The sequence below is a fragment of the Diabrotica virgifera genome, chromosome 7 (assembly GCF_917563875.1).
Source record: "Diabrotica virgifera virgifera chromosome 7, PGI_DIABVI_V3a".
Taxonomy (NCBI): Eukaryota; Metazoa; Arthropoda; class Insecta; order Coleoptera; family Chrysomelidae; genus Diabrotica; species Diabrotica virgifera.
Window position 1 is genome coordinate 31009258 of NC_065449.1, and position 17862 is coordinate 31027119.

The 17862-nt window shown below is 32.4% G+C and overlaps 1 protein-coding gene across 3 annotated transcripts in view; it reads right to left on the bottom strand.

Annotated features, from left to right (window-relative positions):
* The window catches only part of LOC114328060 (dynein axonemal heavy chain 3), a 793139-nt gene that overhangs the window by 696914 nt on the left and 78363 nt on the right, over positions 1 to 17862 (bottom strand). The gene's annotated exons all lie outside the window — the stretch shown is intronic.

A 17862-nucleotide genomic window follows, 5' to 3' on the forward strand; every position in this document is an offset into this window, starting at 1 on the left:
GTGTGCTAGCTCATTTGAAAGGTTATTCAATTCTCTATTCAGTAATATTAACATTGGCATAATTATTTATACAGGGTATCCAAGAAAAATAATTTTGAATTAAATTATTTGACAGAAAAAGAAGAATGTATGTAATCTATTTAACTCAAAATACATTCTACTGCTGACAGAAAACAGAAAAAAATGTTTATTTCATAAATAAACATAGTTTGGCAGGAGGGTGGCAGCTTGAACATTGAAATTAAGCGAAAAGCAATTTTTATTTATCAAAAAATATTTTTTTCTGTTTTGTGACAGCAATAGAATGTATTTTTAATTAATTAAATTGCATATATTCTTCTTTTTGTGTCAATTAATTAATTAAAAATATTTTTTTCTTGGACACCCTGTATAAATAATTATGTTAATATGTATATTACTCAATAGAGAATTGAATAACCTTTCAAATGGGCTAGCACACGACCCCTATTCCCTATTTAAAAATAAGGGGTGGGGAAGTGGAAGGGAGGGGGTTGACAATTAACATATGTATGTCCCGTAAAAATGTGTCCCCCTTTGATCAAAAATCGAATTGTTTCGTCATTTCCTTAAAATCCAATAGATACTGCCAAATATCGAGGTGGACTCTTTTCTTTGGCCCACACTGTATTACAAAATATGTATAACCCAAAAGTGTATTATCTTTAATGTAATAATATAATTCCATATGTTAATACTATATGACCTCATCAATTATTTTTAAGTAATAAATATTTTTAGCGGAAAGTCAAACAAAATTCTTATATTTCCATTCTAAATTGGAAGTGCTTAAATTGATTAGTGAAAAATCATTAATATGTCATTTACCCACAATAACATTGATATAATTTGCTACTTACATCACAAATGAAGATACCAAAGAATGGAATAGAAAGAGAGACCCGTTTAGGAGATTTTTGTAGCGGTAAATTTTGTATTGACAAATTTTACCAACTAGCATTAAACCAAAATAAAAATTTCCTCACAAGTAGAATAATTTTAAATTCGATAAAGAATATACATTAAGGTATAAACTACTTAGTTAAGAAATATAGTAAAACTCTAATTATTATGTAAGTGAGAATGATTTCATCTGTAGTAAAAATTCCAAGCACAATACGATTTACTACCAAACGATATTAATTGACCTCCAGATCTAACAGAGTTTGCAGTTGTTAAAGGGATAGATATCAAAGCGGGACACTGACAAAGGCATCAGTTAAGAATCTTCAAGTATTTGAAATGTGGCTGAATAAACTTATTTTTTGAATATCTTGGGTGGACCATATTTCACATAGGAGAATGAACAAAGATAATACTGTAGACCCAGTTCATGGAATGGTTAACCAGATTTTATCATCTTTCTATTTGCCTTTAAAAGCGTCTTCTATCAAATCTTTTTTGGTCTTCTGATTGTACCCCTTAAATAAATTAGCAACTATACTAAATTTACAATCAAGATGCAGTAGAAATAAACAAACCAAGACACATTAAATGCTACTAGGAGCACTCCTGAATCATAATTTACAATGTATAAACTTTGGAAATCATGATTTGAGATTTAAAATGTATATGCATTGTAAATTATGATTCGGGAGGGCTCCTAGTAGCATTTAACGTGTCTTGGTTTGTTTATTTCTACTGCATCTTGATTGTAAATTTAGTATAAGTAACTATTGCCCATCGCCATTTCCAGCTCCTACATTGTTTTCTGAGCTTCCTTTTTAATCGTATATCATTCGTCTCCTCCCACTGTATCCCACCTGCTGCTAACTCTATTACGTCTGTTGTTTACTGTAGAAAATTGCACAGCCTTGACGCAAGCCTTGGATCACATTCCATCGCTAGAGTTCCTTTAAAATTTTTGCTGTCTATATTTCGGTAGCCTACTTGTCCCTGCCTGATCTTACACTGCCAGCGTTTTTCCATCATATCTAATATTCTCATCACATCCACTTATTCTCGGTAATTGTTGAATTTTGTACAAGAAACGCATTGCTCACATCATTAAAAGCCTTCCTACAGAAGAGACAGGATGCGATTATCCCGCATCTAACAAAAATCTTCAAAGCTAGTTTGGCATGGAGATATGTATATTCCAACTGCATGGCGAAGGGTGAAAGTCACATATATCCCCAAGGTTGGTAGGGTCATGGACCAGACCCCCAAGCCATACAGAATAATAAGTCTATCCTCTTTCCTAGCAAAAACGCTGGAAAGATTGATAGACAGGTATATTAGGGACAGGGACGACCGACGATTCTGTACTGGCTGTATACCATAAATCACAAAAAATAAAAACCTTATCTTGTAAAAGGTATATTTAAAATCCCTAAAAAGGGCTGTATCACAACAAACCGTTTTCGGAATCAATATTACATCATCAGTGTTATCACAGGTGTACATGCTTTAAGCCACCAAAATGTACGGGTAAAAACCCTTAAATTGATATTAAACAGTTGGGGTTACATTATATTATCTGATTTTAAAGGATGTTAAAAATATTTCCAGATTAACCCCTGGCATCACATGACATCAACCATATTGGTTGGGAAATTGTAGGTAGAACCTTACATGGCAGAGTTTAGGTGACAACTATGTCACCTAAACTCTATGTCACCTAAACTCTGCCATGTAAGGTTCTACCTACAATTTCCCAATCAATATGGTTGATGTCATGTGATGCCAGGGGTTAATCTGGAAATATTTTTAACATCCTTTAAAATCAGATAATATAATGTAATCCCAACTGTTTAATATCAATTTAAGGGTTTTTACCCGTACATTTTGGTGGCTTAAAGCATGTAAACCTGTGATAACACTGATGATGGAATATTGATTCCGAAAACGTTTTGTTGTGATACAGCCCTTTTTAGGGATTTTAAATATACCTTTTACAAGATAAGGTTTTTATTTTTTTTACTATAAATATTGTTTCACACACACACACCCACACTATAAATATTATTAGGGCAATAAACGTTTTTATTTTGCTTTATTCTTATTTTTATATATAAAATGACCTGGTGATTATCAATTTAAAAATACCCCGCCACTGATCCTGTTAAACCTCCTGCGGTGATCTGTTAATTATTATCGTTTAGTTTTATGACAACAAGTTTGGTAGGGTACTGGGGTTACGCTATTGACTATTATTATGGACCCATTCTCTATTCCCCGTTGCATTTAACAAATCTTTTGAAAAGGCTCAAGAGAACTATTTCGCTTCTCACTAAACTGGTATCAATGATAACTTTGCGTCTTTTATCTCGATTAATGCTGAAAAAACTGGTTCTGTACGTCCTAAGGGCATTAATTATTATTTTCTACATCTTTGAAGGAACTTTTCAAGCGAGATTGGTTTTATTAAAAGGAATCGAATTCAGTGAGATTTCAAAAACCGAAGTAAATGGAAATTTTTGCTAAAGATACCTACTAGGTCTGGATCCCGCGTATGAAAAAGAAGTTGATTAATAGCAAGCTGAAAATTTGTATAGATTAAGGCGTCTAGTCGGACAAACTTTGATATATAGGAACACTGGAAGAGGGGAAGTTTTAATTGTGGAACAGGTTAAAAATTTGGAATGGTCAGACCACGAAAACGTCATATGTATTTTGTCCCACAGAACTTCCAATTGATTTGTTACCCTTTCATTAAACTCTCATGCAAAAATCAGGCTGCTATTTATCACCAAATGGGAATTATAATGAGTGGAACACGTAAAATATGTCAAATGACAGGAATTATGACAGGTGATAAATAGCAGTCTGATTTTTGCATGAGAGTTTAATGAAAGAGTAACAAATCAATTAAAACTTCCCCTGTTCCACAATTAAAACTTCCCCTGTTCCAGTGTTCCCATATATCAAAGGGTGTCCGACTAGACACCCTTAAGCTATTAACAAATTTTCAGCTTGCTATTAATCAACTTTTTTTTCATACGTGGGATTCAGACCTATACAGGAAATATCACATAGAAGAAAAAACAGATTCCATACGAACCAGAGAAATAAAACGGATTTAGGACAGGTAGATCCACAATAGACAACATATTATTCTGTATAACCCACTGGCGAAGCGTCCATGTAACCACTGTTACCATTGGTAACAGTTAAAAATCTTGCAAATAAATATTTTATGACGATGAATAATTCTATTTACCAATATTTTTACCAATAGAAATATATTATTATATTATGTGGTAATAGTACCTAACTCAGTAAATAGCCAACTATTCGTAGACACGAAAATATTGGCGAGTTTATGTGACTCAGTTGCACTTTATTATACTCTGTTACCAGACTAATTTCTGGTTACAATGGTTATATACCCACGCTGGCGCTCGGGACCGGCTAGTCACTGAAAATTTTGAAGAAGCGACGGCATAAGCGCGCTGTGTATCAGTAGCGCTGTTACCACATTTAAAATTGGTGACAGTACCTATAAAAAGTGTGAGTGCAGTTAACCACGGATGAGTGTCGCTTCTTAATCGATCAACTGCTTGAAAAGTAATTCTCCTTGTATAATTTTGAAGAAAAAAATGAGAGTAAAAGTGAAAGACCTATTTTAAACAATTTAAAAAAGGAATCAACAAAAGTAGTTCGATATTTTAAATTTAGTTGGTACAGTGAAAATCCTTGGTTATATTATGGTTGCAAGAAAAATATACTGTATTGTTGGGCATGTCTTCTGGTTTCTACAGAAAAATGGGTGGACCAGGTTCACGATTTAAATAGTGTTAGATTTTTAAAAAGGAGACATGAAATTTCTCCGTTACCTACATGTAAGATGTATAGGTACCCAATTTGATTCAGTTTGGCAAAACAAAAATCAAAAGTTCTCTTAAACAAGCTTTTAAAGCAAATATTGCTAAACATAATGAGTTTGTTAAAAAAATAGATAGGTATAATCCTTATAGATAGGTAAATATATCCTTAGCACACTTATAATAGATACTGTATGTTTTTGAGCCAAACAAGAACTAGCGTTTCGTGGTCATTTTGAGTGCGACTACTCTGACAATCGAGGTAATAGGGCTTTTCATCGATTGTCATTTGTTTCGAGCTTCTGTCATGTGTCACATAATATTAATATATCTACGCCATACGTCTTTGGTATATATCATTGCTATATAGTATATAGCAATAACGTATGACGTAGATATATTAAAATTATGTGACACATGACAAAAGCTCGAAACAAATGACTGTGAATGAAAAGCCCTATTACAGGGAATTGTTAACATTAATTGCCAAAAAAGATCAAACATTTTGTCAACATCTAGAAACATCTGTTTTTTCGAGAGTTTCAAGTGATATACAAAATTATATTATTGAAGCTACACTCACCGGCACAAAATTCCGCCACCCAAAATTTTTGATTAAGTTTGACAATTTATAACTTTATTATTTGTGCTCCGATTTTCAAGATTCTTGCACCAGTTTGGAGGTACGTGTATTCGTATTGTTTGGTATTATTCCGGTAACAAAAAAGTTTGCTTCCATGTCATTGTACAGGGGTGAAAGGAAGCGTTGTATTGTCTCCTAATTTTAAAAAATTCTGTGGAAAAATGGAATAGCTGATTTTATTTCATAGTCCTGTCATATTTTCCCGGAGGCGTCACCAACATTTTTTTTTTGAATTATCCGAATATCTTTTTTCTTGTAAGAGCTGTACCATTTTTTGTAAATAAAAACACTGATTGACTCATACAATTGAGGTTGGATTGATAAGATTAGAATGCCGCCCAGATCTCAATCATATTGAGCATTTATGGGATGAAAAAAAGCTATTTGCCGTCATCCTAGGCCTCCAGAAAATTTGGTACAGTTATGGCCCTGGTAGAGGAATATCGGGCTATTCCCCAGGCAAGGAAAACACATCTTTATTAGATGCTAAACAGATTACGAGCAGTCGTTGCTGCAAGAGGTGGACATAACCGCTATTGAATTGTTTTGTTTTGTTGTTAAATTTGTTTTGTTTTGTTAATTTTAGTGCGTTTGATACTTTTAATTAAATAAACCTTCAAAGCAGTGTTTTTAATTACAGCTCTTACAAGGAAAGAGATATTCAGATAATTCCAAAAACAAGACCTTAGTGATACCTCCAGGATAATACAGAAGGAGTATGAAACAAAATCAGCCCTCCAATTTTTCCACAGAATTTTTTAAAATTAGGAGAAAAACAACGCTTACATTCACCCCCGTATAATGCCATCGAAGCAAACATTTTTTGTTACCGGAATAATAGCAATTGACATCAATACATGTACCTACAAACTCATGCAAAAATCTTGAAAATCGAAGTACGAATAATAAAGTTATAGATTGTCAAACTTAATCAAAAATTTTGGGTGGCGGAATTTTGTGCCGGTGAGTGTATATATACATTTAGCCATATCTTCATTTTTTTAAATAAGATTTTTTGCATCTGCTTTTGGTAACACTTCAGAAAAAGTCACGCGTCGCCACTGGTATAACCCAAGTAATAGAAAAAAGGTTGTCAAGAGCTCAAGAGTTGTATTGACAACGGTATCCCATTAATAGACTATAGACTAGACCAGCGGTTCTCAACCACCGTGTCGCGACACACTGGTGTGCCGGAAGAAGCTATCAGGTGTGTCGCGAGATTTACGAATACGATATTTTTATTTATATTTTTTTACTTGTTATAATACACCAATCATGCATTTAACCATTTTTTTTAACTATTAGGTATATACCACGTTATACCAGTCAAATTTCACACTAATTTTATGTATTCTTTCTGTTTTGTTTTTTGCTTGTTATGTTCTTACGAAATAAAAAATAATACGCTTAATATATTCATCTGTACTTACCTACCACTAAAAAAAATTTGAACATATAAGGGTGTGCGAATCTGTAAGGAGTATGTTAGTGCGTCGCTGAGCAAAAAAGGTTGAGAACCGCTGGACTAGACAACAGCTCTCCCGTGAAAAGGAAAAACCTAGTAACTGAGTTTTGATAACTTTTCAGGAAACGAAAAGAAAGAAAAGTATATCGCCGTTTAATAGAATTATATTATTTTTTGTTTTTTTTTTCGTTCAGTGGATTTCAAGTGTATGTCCCTGTAACTGTAACTTAGTTTTTTCCAAATATTTGCAGTTTTTTTAATTCTATGTCACTTACTATTTTTGAAATGCAAAGAAATATTGATTTTGCTGCGGAAAAAGCTAGTATGCTTACTTAGTTCCTAATTCATACTATTTTTGCCAAGGAAAAAACTAGTAGGTACTATATTACACTTGCTAATATGATACTTTATGATTGCTTTAAAACTATGTAAAATCAAGTAGTTAGGTACATTTTGGTTTTTAAAAATAAAAAGTAGGTAAAGTTATAATTTTTACATATATTTTATTAGAAAAATTACAAAAAGTTTTTGAATTCAACATTTAATTACATAAAACAAACAAAAATAATAAAAACTAAACTCGATTATTTAGTAAATCATTTGATGTTTCAGAAACAGGTAGTTTCTCCCAAAAGAATCTTTTTTGGCTTAGCATTGCAGGAAGAAGCTCTGTAATTATTTTTTGTTTTTTTTGAACATTTACACCCCTATCTTCAGTTTTGCTCTCAGGCATTTCCAGATTAAATTTAGGTTTTAAAAAGTCAAAATTAATAAATTCGTTTTCAGTATGACTTTTCTTATAAAACATTTGTCTTGACCCTTTTCTAAATTGTACTACTTTAATCACGTTAAGTTTTGGGAAATTTTCATCTTTTTTTGTTCTTTGTTTTACACCGTCTTTAAAGCGATAAAAATCATCATGTTTCATTAGTAAGGTTTTATTTTTTCTAGAGGCTTTTAATATTAGCTCATTTAAGTCGTTCATTTCATAAATGTTGGATCTCTTTTTCCATAGCTTGCCAATGTTTCCGTGGACACTGTCGGCTCTCATAAAAGAGTGCCCAGCTTCAAAGTATTTTAAAGTAATACTGTTTGGACCCCAGTTAGAATTGACAATTACCACAAATGACGTAAATAATTTCCAGTTTTTATTTTGGGCACTGCAGTTGTCACACCAAAATTCGTAGTGCTCTACGTTAACTGAGGATCTTTGAATAAGCCCGCAATATGCTGATGCCACATCTTCCGCCGAGCGACCACTTATAGCTTCATGCCACAAAACGCAAATATTTTCTTCATCTTTTGTTAACGAAGCAAAAGTTTCATTGAACACAACTAATTTACTAACAAAGACAGATTTTTTTAAAGATAACTTTGGAAGTAGTAACACTTTTTGCATATCCGCGCAATAAACTTTAAATGAGTCTGGATAGTCGTGCTGTCTGTCATTATCATACGCTTTTCTGGCAGCAATATATGCCATATGGTGATCATTAAACGTATTACATTGATCACAAGTCTCTGGAATTGTACATATTTTTTTGTGCTCTTTTTGATGTACGCAAATGTCACACTCATCTTGATTTGGTTGATCAAATCCAATGTTAAGTGAATTAAATTCAGTTCTATATCTGTCATAAGATATTTTTTCATGAGTTTCACAAAAATGTTTCCACATATCAGTAATAGATAGCTCTTGAGATAAATATCTTCTATTGGGAGCATGTTGCAATTTATAGTGTGATATTTGCGGATTATAAGATTCAATATGGTTTCTTATTAGAATGGGATCCTTCTTGTTAGATGGAACAGACGAGCCTCGTTTATCCTTAACCAGTTCTAACCCCATAGATTGTTTATATCTGTTTTTGAAGTCCGTTATCATACCATCAGTTTTCATTCCATGTGTATGTAAATACATTTGCTTACACACATTCATTTCAATACCATCATCCTTGAGCAACGAGTATGTAAGGACGTGTTGACGTTTATTTTCACTATCTACTTTTCTTCTCTTAATACCCCCAATCTTTATACTGGCATTAAAATATTGACTTCTCTCGCCAAAACTCATTTTCCAAAATGACTGGCAAATATTTTGTCTTCTTTCTTCTGATAAAAATTCTCTACATTTTTTTTTACAATTACATGGTTCTAATAACTGATATTTTTCTAGATGCCTCTCAATTTGCTCTTTCGCTGTTCTTGCTCTTTTTTTTCTGTTTTTCTCGTATCCTTCATCGGTTTTATCACTGATTTGTGCTTCTATAAAAAACGTAGATATTAGTTAATTCATGTGAAACACAAAATACAAAGCATTTTTACCTGGCAGAGTTTCCTGGTTTATATCTTTCAATTGTTTATCTACTAAACCTTCATTTTCCATAACAGTGCCAACTACACTTTTTTCATTTTCAGTTTGAAAAAATTTTGCTATTCTCCTTTTTTTCTTTGTCTCATAACTTATTTCTTCAGATTCTTGTGGGTCATAACTAGGGTCTAAATCTGAGTCATCGTCAACTGTGTCATCTAAAAAGTATAAGTTTGGTCTAATTGTTTATAATAATTAATATTTTATTTAGTAACCTTTATTATGCTGACAAACGTCTATAACATCAACCGATTTTTCTTTGTGACATTCATTATTAACATCCGTATCATTTTGACTACCATCCTTTGTTCCATCAATTAATGGTAGCGGTTTTAATTCGGTATAAACTTTTGTGTTTTCTTCCTTCCTAATATCTCTTACTAAACATATTGGTTGAATATCATAAAAATGGTTTTCATTAGTAGAGGGGTTATCATTATCACTAAAAATAAAAAAATAAAAATCAAAAATGCTAGCGACAAACGTCCATATTATTATTATCATTGTAATAATACTCCAAACCAAAAGCTTTTGAGTTCGAAGGCTCTTCTGAATAAACTGTTATGCTTAGTTTATTTGATTTTTGTTTATAAATTACTCTAAAAATAATGATAATACACATATTTTAACTTCTGAAGTTTAGAATTAAAAATTGCTACATTTGCTATAAATACACAATGTGTTTAAGAAATACTTTTTAGTATACGAATATGAGCAAGATAATTAAAATAATTTCCACGAAACATAGTCAATAGAAAAATGTTTTGGTAATTGAATATCCACTGCACACAAATATAACGATTTTTGTTACATAAGTAATGGTAACCTAAATATTTATTAACAATCAGCTGACATGCGAATTTTCTAAATATCAACTAAATTAATTTGTTGTAACCTATCACCTTTTACAGTAATAAATAAGTCGGTTCATATTATTTTTTGTTTCAAGAAATGTTGATTTATTCAGAATATGTTAATTTTATAATCAGAAGTCCGTATAAATAAATCTAGAAACCTACTTTTGATTTTGTAAGCCGTCCATCATCAGGTTATCAACCAAATAATCGTCTTTCACAGTATCTTGTATCGATTTCAAACAATCTTGACCAAAGGACGCAAGTTCACTATACCTATAACAAAAAGAATGCATTCGTTACAGCATTTCTTTTGAATTATCTACCATTTTACTGATTGTTTGTTTTTTGAAAATCAAACAAACAAAATTGTACTTTGTTTGTAATGTAAAAACTAATACTCACCGCTTTTCAAGATCACCCACTTCCTGAACACAAACTACTTTATTTTCCTTAGCCAAAGCCATTATAATGTTTTTTCTTTTAGACATAGTTTTCAAAACTTTATATAATTAGATTAAAACAAATTCACCACCAGACGAGTATATGTAGGTATACACAGTTGAGACTGGCTCGACAGACTGAATAATTTAACGAAGTGCATTGGAAGAACATAGTAAAAGATCCTTCGTTTTCGCGCCAAAGCGGAATTAAATTGGAAATACCTAGCATACACACTTTAAAATAATTCGCCGAGTTTAAATGACCGGAAAAAATATGGATATATCTAGTAAATGACTTTGCTAGTTTTTTGTTTAGAAATATGACGTTTTTGTCTTTCGGCTTAAAAATGGTAAGGTATGTTATTAGGAACTTCCAATTTAAAAAAAATATTTATATATACACTTTTCAAAGGAAATATTTAGTAAAAGCCTTTGTTATATTTTTCCTTCTGAAATAAGTAGAAATGTATCGTTCACTGTATAAGTTGCTATGTTTATTCTAAAAAAATAACAAGATGCTAGGTTTTTCCAACCAAATTTATTGAAATTACCATTTTGCTAGGATTTTCCATCTGAAATAACTTTCTTAAAAATGCAAGTATTTACAAGTTTTAAGTACCAGTCGATAAAGAGCTTCATGGGGTTTCACACAATTGATACTAAGCATAAACCTAGTAAGTCACTTTACTAGGTTTTTCCTTTTCACGGGAGCAGCTAGGCTTAGAAATGAACTGGTCTACGTCAACATTTCGAGCTATTGTGAATGGAATACATAACATCACTATGAAAAAAAATAGAAGCGTTGATTGAATAACCGAGTATTCGTGTATTCAATCAACGCTAGAAGTTAGGAAACTTTAGAAGAAGAAGAGAGATTCTTGATTTTCCATTCTATTAACCTGTTCATGCTACATTTTTTGTTATGCTCACTTATTAAAATCTTTTTATACTTTGGTCTCTTGGCCGGCAACAAAGCCTTGGATATTTTTTTCTTCGCCTTACATAATCTTCATCCTATACTAGACCATTTTTTCCTTAGAATATTCTCTATTACACGTTTATTCCAGTCCGAGCTCTGCACCGGTTCTCTGAGATTTTTTTTATTTTTTATATATGGCAGACTGCTAACCTAACCCTACAATCCTCCTCTTTTATCCGGGCTTGGGACCGGCAACATCACCCACCAAGCTACTCGATCCACCTAGTAGGTAATGCTAATGCTCCCAAAAGGATCTCCCAAAAAGATGTGAAACAAGAAATAAACAAATTAAAAAATGGAAAGTCACCAGGAGAGGATCAAATACCAAATGAACTCTTAAAATATGGAGGTGATTACCTTGTACAACAACTGCAACTTCTTATTCATAAAATAATCACTACGAACACAATGCCAGATGGATGGAGGAGAGCGATCATGCTGATGTTCTTCAAGAAAGGAGATAAGATAGACCCTAATAATTGTCGAGCAATAAATCTTTTAAATACAAGACTCAAATTGATAACAAGAATAAATAGAGACAAAAATTAACGAACGAATAACTCTGCAAGAGGAACACCAAGGATTTCGGACAGGAAGATCATGCATGGATACAGTTTTTGTTATAAGACAAATAAAAGAAAAGTCCTTGGAATACAACAAACCAGGATAATATAATAAGTGCCTGATAGATTTGAAGAAAACGTTTGATAGAGTGAGAATTCGGGACGCGATACATTTATTATGTGAAAAGGGAATATCGCTGGATTTAGTAAAAACCATTGAGAATATAATATAAACATAACATAGCTATGGTAAGATGTAAAGGAAAACCATAAAAAAAGTTAAAAAAGAAGAGGATATAGAATGTAAGGAAAGGAAATAAAGATAAGATGCTACGCCGACGACGCTATAATAACAGCCGAAAATGAAGATGACCTACAAAGATTAATTAAAGAATTCGAAGACGCGCTCATGTACAACATGGTGATCTCAACAGAGAAAACTAAATCGATAGTAATATCAGCGGAACCGAGACGATGTAAACTGGTCGTAAATAACAAAATAATAGAACAAGTAATGGAAACGGAATACTTGGGAATAAAACTGTCAAGCTTCGGAAAAGTGGAAGAAGTTCAAAAACAAGTGAACATGGCGAACAGAGCAGCAGGATGTCTCAACAATACAATCTGGAGAAACAAATGTCTCAAACGGAAACGAAAACCAGAATATTTTATCAACAATAAGACCGATAATGACGTACACAGCGGAAACAAGAGCAGATACGGCAAAAACACAAATACTGCTGGAATCAGCAAAACGTAATAATCTAAGAACGAAAAATCGCTCATCTCTAGAATTCTACATAAGGACAGGTGTAAGACAAGGTGGTGTTCTGGGTCCTTTGTTATTCATCACTCTAATGGACGAAATTGCAAAAGAATGCAGGGGTAAGGTAAAAAGAACTAGGGTAGGGGTGTATAAACTTCAACAAGTTCACGTGTCAGAGTTGATATATGCCGATGACCTGGTAATTGTGGCAAAATCAGAAAAATACTTGCAAGTGAATGTAAATGTTTCGAATGAAGCCTTTAAGAAATTTGGGATGAAAATAAATATTGAAAAAACAGAAGCTTTAGTAATATCGAAAACTCAAGAAAATATAAATGTAAAGCTGAATAATGAGACCATTACACAAGTAGAGGACTTCGAGTATTTAGGATCAACAATGAATGGACAAGGAAATATAGAACCAGAAATAAACAGCAGGGTAATGAGTGCAACAAAATTTTACTATGCGCTAAATAAAAGTTTTATTAGGAAGAAAGAAGTAAGCCTGAAAACAAAAATGAAAGTGTTTCAAACTGTATACGAGCCGGTGCTACTCTACGGTAGTGAAACGTGGACAACGAATGACAACATCCGTAGTAAAATTCAAGCATGCGAAATGCGATATTTACGTGCGGTATCCGGTGTGACCAGACGTGATCGTATAAGAAATGAAGACATACGTGAAAGGTGCGGTATTGGAAGGACCTTAGACAGACTTGAAACGAAACAGTTATCGTGGTTCGGACATATGGCGAGAATGGGTGAAGGTAGAACTGTAAAGAGGGTATGGAAAGCGGCATTTGACAACAAACGAAGAAGAGACAGGCCAGCAAGAACGTGGAACGCAGATATTGGAAAGGCTTGCGTAAAAAGGAATATTGGGTGGAGAGAAGCAGAAAGACTAGCTACTGACCGAAAGGCATGGAGATATCTGATTTCTCCACTTACCTCGACACCGTAAGTTACAAGAGGACGGCTTAAGTAAGTAAGTAAGTAAGTAAGTAAGTAACCCCCCCCCCCATTAGGATGGACTTTGAGCTCTATACGCTTAACACCATACCCCTCAGAGACCTTCCAGTAGTTGTAACCCCCCTTTCCAGTAGTTGTAGCCCCCCCTTAGGATCATCCTGGTTACGCCTATTACCTAAAAGGAGTTTACCTAAAAGGAGAAAAATAGACTGGAATCAACACATAGAAAGAATGACAGAAAATATAATAGTACGAATCTACGAATAGCAAGAGACATATTGCCAAATGGAAGAAGGTCATTGTGACGACCGAGGAAAAGATGGTCAGACAACGCCAATTGAGGCTAAAAACCGAAGTAAAACAGGCATGAGCCTATTTATAAAGTAGGAGGAAGAAGGAGAAGAAGAACGTTTATTCTATAAGATTTCACAAAGAAAATAAATGAAGTTGTTGCTGGATAATACCAACTTTATTATTTTAATAAAAAGTCAGTGACTTCCAATGAATAGCTTGTTTAGCGTTGTTTATTTCACATAACCTTCCAAGTCCATGTCATTTACATTTTTTAATCCCAAGTTATACAGCAAAACAAGGTAATCGAAATTTTATTTTTAGACGTTGTTTCCTTCGTTTTATATAATATTGAACTTTTAAAATAAGTTTATATAAATAAAAATGGAAATGGGAAAGATAACAACCTGAAAAAGATTATGCTAAACATATTATTAAAGTGGAAATACACCTTATTAAGATTTTAGCACTAATGATATACTTATATCAATATACTTATATTATTATGGGATTTTTAGGTTTTGAGATAGTCACTGAAGGTGGATATGAGCTATTACCTCCGATTTCGTTGAACCTCCATCGATTTGCATGAAAATTGGTGAGAGATTAGAGGATATCTTAAGGAACAAAGGTGACATGGTGCCAACTTGCGCTTTTACCCTGGGGGTGGATACCACCCCTTCTCGGGGGTGAAAATTATTTTATTAAAAATAACCCCATAATTCGATAGAGGGACAAATTTCAAGCAAAATTTGTTATATAAAGTTATTAAAATAAGTCAAAACTTTTTGAATTAATCAAGATCAAAAATTTTAATTTTTCTTGAGAAAAATGCATATGTTTAACCAATTTTTCATCAATAACTCAAAAAGTGTAAGTTTTTACAAAAAAGTTATTATTATTAAAATTGAAGCTAATAAAAAATGAAATAAACCCCTTACTACAAAAACTTTTTGATGTTAACTAAAAGTGAGTTATAGGTAATTGAATGTATATTTTTTTTGGCTAGTAAAAAACTCTAAGTATTCAAGCTGAAATAACGGGAAACTGATGCATTTTATAACATAAACTTATTAATCATTTGTCAAAGTACTTAAAAATATCTATTAAATGAGCCCCCGAACATGTTGATAGCGTTAAAATTTATGCTCCAAATTTGTTTCAAAATTTATCTTTTAAAAATGTTTCCAAAAAATGTTATTGTTTTTTTTTTTAATAGCTCCGTTCGTGTTTACGATATCAGGTTCATCTAAAAACTGTTTGAAAGTTAATTCCAAGTGCTATTTAAGCACGTTGAACCTAATCTTTTAAACCGGTTACTTTTTTAAAAATAAAAGGTTAAATGACCCCGGTTGCATGGTTCCCACAGCAAAATTTAAGATTTAAACGTTTCTATCTCGGTTATTTTTTACCCTATAGAAATCGGTAAAATATTTGGCACAGAAAAAACTAAAATTGGATTATATATAATTTTTTACGTATACCTATTGAGTATTTTTTCAGTTATTATCAAAAGAATATGAGAATTACAATACATAATTTTAAAAATTATGATTTTTTTAAATTATATCTTTTTTTTTCAAAAATATGCATTCTAAACCGGTCAAAATTATCCAAAACATTACTTATGCCAATATAAAGAAGTTTTTGTAAGGATTACTATAAATTTTAATTTTTGTGGAAATGGCGTATGTTTATTTTTCACTTTTTCCTAAAAAATTCGAAGCGATTCTTTTATTTTCATTATAACTTGCTTAATTTTGACGCTATTACCTTGTTCATAAGCTCATTTGATAGATATTCCGAAGTACTTTGGCAAATGTTTAGCAGGAATATTTTATACATTGCATCGTTTTCTTGTTATTTAAGCTTGAATACTTAGATTTGAGTACTCGTCGAAAAAAATACACATTCAATTGCCAATAACTCACTTTGAACTAACATAAGTTTTAGTTTTTTATGTGAGGAATGTATTCAATTTTTCATTATCTTCAATTTCAGTAATAATAACTTTTTTGTAAAAGCTCATAGTTTTTGATTTATACGTGAAAAACCGATTTAAAACATGCATTTTTTTATGAAAAAATAAAATCTTTGGTCTTTAATAACTCAAAAAGTGTTGATTTATTTTAATAACTTTATATAACAAATGTTGCTTGAAATTTGTCCCTCTATCGAATTATGGGGTTATTTTTAATAAAATAATTTTCACCCCCGAGAAGGGGTGGCATCCACCCCCAGGGTAAAAGCGGAAGTTGACATCATGTCACCTTTGTTCCTTGAGGTATCCTCTAATTACTCACCAATTTTCATGAAAATCGATAGAGGTTCAACGAAATCGGAGGTGAAAACCTTCAGTGACTGCACTAATAACGTTTTAACAGTGTTATCTTTTTAGTTTGTTACTAATAAAAAAGGGCTTTGGTATTACGAACTGTTATAATAATTGGATACAATGTATTGAAAAAAAAACAGATTTCCAAAAATATCTACCGTGATGAAATTAGCAACAACCAACTAGGGTTTAGAAACGGCATGGGTATTAGATAATCTCTACTCGGCATAAATGTACTCATGCAAAGAAATCTAGATATTATGAACCAAGATGTTTCATTGAATTTGAAAAGGTCTTCGACAGAGTCGACAAGGAAAACTAATTAACATTCTAAAAACAAAAAACCCTGACACCCGTAACATCAGAAGAATAACAAATTTAATTTTGGAATCAGAAAGTCAATCAGTCATTTTGGAATCAGTAATTTTTTACATACTATCAAAAGTTTTTTGAAAACATACACCTGTTTGCCGTTTTGACCAAAATAAGAATCAACTGTCAGAGATAGCTTGGGGTATCAGGGATGCATACAAATTACACAAAGGTGTGAAACAAGGTGAATATATGTCCCCAACATTGTTTAAGCTGAAATTGGAAGCAATAATATGGAAGACAAAGTTCGTAAACAAAAACATTATTACAGATCAACTTCAAGTAATAGCCTATGCAGATGATCTAGTCATCATAGCAAAGACGAAGATGACACTTATAAGAGCAATATGAAAATTAGATAATAGGACTGCATCCAGCGCGGCGTACCAAAAAAGTTTATTAATAGGAAGCTGAAAATTTGTTAATAGGTTAACGGTGTCTAGTCGGACAAACTTTGATGTACGGGAACACTGGAACAGGGGAAGTTTTAATTGTGGAACAGGTTACAGGTTTCGAACGTCAGGCTACGAAAACGTTCCATGTATTTTGTCGGACAGAACTTCCAATTGATTTGTTACCCTTTCATTAAACTCTCATGCAAAAATCAGACTGTTATTTACTGTCAACATAACTCCTGTCATCCTGTCGGATTTATTAATATGCCCAACATCTTTGTCGGACAAACATTTTTTTATATAAAGTTTGCTATTGAATAAGCTTTAAAACAACCTGCTAGTTTTCACAATCCTAAACTTGTCAGGATGACACGTTCCACAATTAAAATCACGTTCCATAATTAAAACTTCCCCTGTTCTAGTGTTCCCGTACATCAAATTTTGTCCGACTAGACACCGTTAAGCTATTAAGAAATTTTCAGCTTAATATTAATCAATTTTTTTTTGGTACGCGCGATCCAGGCCTATAAGGAAACAAAGAGAATAGGACTATAGATAAACCAGCACAAAACAAAATACATGACGAAAGGGAAAAAAGGCACAAGAACTCAGAAGTATCTAATAACACAGAA